The following is a 2,532-nucleotide window of genomic DNA, read 5'->3' as shown; positions in this document are numbered from 1 at the left end:
AATAAATAAACGTTGAAAAAAAAATTTTTAAAAAAATAAATAAATAATTTTTTTAACGTTTATTTATTTTTGGGACAGAGAGGGACAGAGCATGAACGGGGGAGGGGCAGAGAGAGAGGGAGACACAGAACCGGAAGCAGGCTCCAGGCTCTGAGCCATCAGCCCAGAGCCCGACGCGGGGCTCGAACTCCCGGACCGCGAGATCGTGACCCGGCTGAAGTCGGACGCCCAACCGACTGAGCCACCCAGGCGCCCCGAAAAAAATTTTTAAATAAAATAAAATAAAAAGGGCCTTTCAACTGATTGAATCAGGCCCACCCAAGTTATCTAGGATAATGTCCCCTCCTTAATTCAACTGAGTTTGTGGACTTTAACCACATCTACAGAATACCGTTACAGCAACACCTAAATTCGTGTTTCGCTGAATAGCCGGAGACTGTAGCCTAGCCAAGTGGACACATGAAAGACCATCACACTCCCCAGTTTCTTTTTTGTTCAAATGTGCCTATTGTGGTAATATTAAGACTCTATGACACTCCTCCCGTCAAGAGATGGAATCTACATTTGCCTCTACTTGATTCTGCACAGACTTATGACTGCTTTGATCAAATGTGTAACAGAAGTGATGCTATGTGACTTCCAAAGCTATGTCGTCATCAGCCATGAAGATTTCTTATTCACTAGAACATGTGCTCTTGAAGCCCAGAGACGCCATGTAAGAAATCCAACGATCCTGAGTCCTTCACATGGAAAAGGCCACTGTGTTCAAATCCAAACTGAGCTCATCCTTAAGCCATCTCAGCCCATCCATAATACATGTAAGTGAAGAGGCCATCTTGGAAATGGACCCTTCCTGCCATCAAATCATCTCCGCTGAGCCCCTAGACACAGTGGAGCAGTGAAGAGCCGTGCCCACTGTTCCCCTTCCAAATTCTTTACCAATGAAATCCATGAGCATAATAAAATGGTTATTCTTTAAAACCATTTAGTTTTGGGTGGTTTGCCAACACAGTAGTAGACAACAGGAACACCTGGAATGTTTTTCTATCCTTTTATTTTCAAGGGTTTTATGGAGGTTTGTTGTGTCTCTATAAACAACACGCTCTCTATCCCTTTCTCCGATCTGAGTCTCAAGATCAGATTCCTTAGGAGGGACTCAGAACATTTAAGAGTGAATGTGTACACACAGTAAAGCCCGAAAACGCACTTTGGGTTGTTCTACCTTTATTTATTTATTTATTTATTTATTTATTTATTAAAAAAAATTTTTTTTTCAAACGTTTATTTATTTTTGGGACCGAGAGAGACAGAGCATGAACGGGGGAGGGGCAGAGAGAGAGGGAGACACAGAATCGGAAACAGGCTCCAGGCTCTGAGCCATCAGCTCAGAGCCCGACGCGGGGCTCGAACTCACGGACCGCGAGATCGTGACCTGGCTGAGGGTTGTTCTACCTTTAGACCCACATCTTGTCTGCCCATCCTTCCTGTAGGAACTCTGGCACCAGGTTTTCTCTAGTTAATTAGCACGGAGCTTTAACCACCCATCCGCAGCCCCCTCGCCCGGATGCTAGCTGCTCCCCGACCTCCCAGTCATCTACCAGACCTGCTTCTGACCAGGGAAACTTTAAAGTTCCTTTCAGACCCTTGCAGCCTAAACGAGCAAGTCGCAGTGATGGGTGGAGGAGGTTACCATGGAGACAGGTCCAAGGAATGAGGCTCCGGCGGGAGGGAGGGCCGGGACGCGGCTTCCGATTGGCTCAGCGGGCGCGCAGCGTTCTCCTTGCGCACATGCGCAGTGGCGCTGAGGCGAGGTCGCGGCGGAGCCGAGGCGCGGCGCGTTCCGGGCCAGGCTTCTCAGGCTCGGGCTCGAAGGTGAGGCTCCCGGCCGAGACACGTCGTGCTTTCCGGGTTAGGGAAGTGGCGGAGCCAGAGGCCCCTCTGCAAAGCGGGGCTGAGCTCGCCACGCAGGCGCCCGCGTCCTCGCCGCCATTGTTGCCCCGGGCCTCTCGGGCCGCTCCGGCTGCGCGTCCGCCGGGTCCCCGCGACAGGTAATGATGTCGAGGGCGCCGGGCGCGAGTGTCCGCGCGGTCAGGCCGGAGCCCCAGCCCGTCCACGCGCGGGAGCCCGTGCTCGCGGCCTGCGGAGAAGACGAACGCGGGGTGGAGGTTGCTGTGGGGGGCCCGGTCCCAGCTCAGCGCGTCGTCGGGTCCCCACTCGGTCCCCCGCTGCCCGCGACCCCCTGGCCGAAGAGGTGTTAGGGAGACCCGACCGCGAAGGGCAGGCGACGGGTGAGGCCGGCGCGTCTCCCCTGCAGGGCCTGGTACACAGTTGGCTTTGGTTACACGACTGAGCTTTGAGGAGGGCTCAGAACTGGGGCCCGCGGACAGGTGGTGTCCGTGCTCCGGGTCTGGCCTGTTCCGAGGTTTTCTTCGGGAATCCCGGTTTCATATTTATTCCTAAGGAATTGTCTCCTGTAGAAGCATTTAAAAGGGCTTCAAATCACACCAGCCTCTTCTACTCCCTCCCCCCCAC

General features: G+C 53.0%; 1 protein-coding gene across 3 annotated transcripts in view; it reads left to right on the top strand.

Moving 5' to 3' along the window:
- Positions 1-1,767: 1,767 nt before the first annotated feature.
- ZNF287 (zinc finger protein 287) overlaps positions 1,768-2,532 on the top strand; it is a 19,977-nt gene continuing 19,212 nt past the window's right edge. Inside the window, exon 1 of one of the 3 annotated variants that reach the window (XM_040453119.1) lies at positions 1,768-1,872. The gene's annotated coding sequence lies outside the window, so the exon portion shown is untranslated. Of the gene's footprint in view, positions 1,873-1,921; positions 2,049-2,175; positions 2,289-2,532 lie in introns of those variants that run through there. The other 2 variants (XM_040453120.1, XM_040453122.1) reach the window with 2 other exon arrangements.

This window comes from Herpailurus yagouaroundi, unplaced genomic scaffold (assembly GCF_014898765.1).
Source record: "Herpailurus yagouaroundi ecotype Mexico unplaced genomic scaffold, PumYag 208, whole genome shotgun sequence".
NCBI classification, from domain to species: domain Eukaryota; kingdom Metazoa; phylum Chordata; class Mammalia; order Carnivora; family Felidae; genus Herpailurus; species Herpailurus yagouaroundi.
Note: the sequence above shows the minus strand (reverse complement) of the source record. Positions and strands in the feature narration are given on the sequence as shown.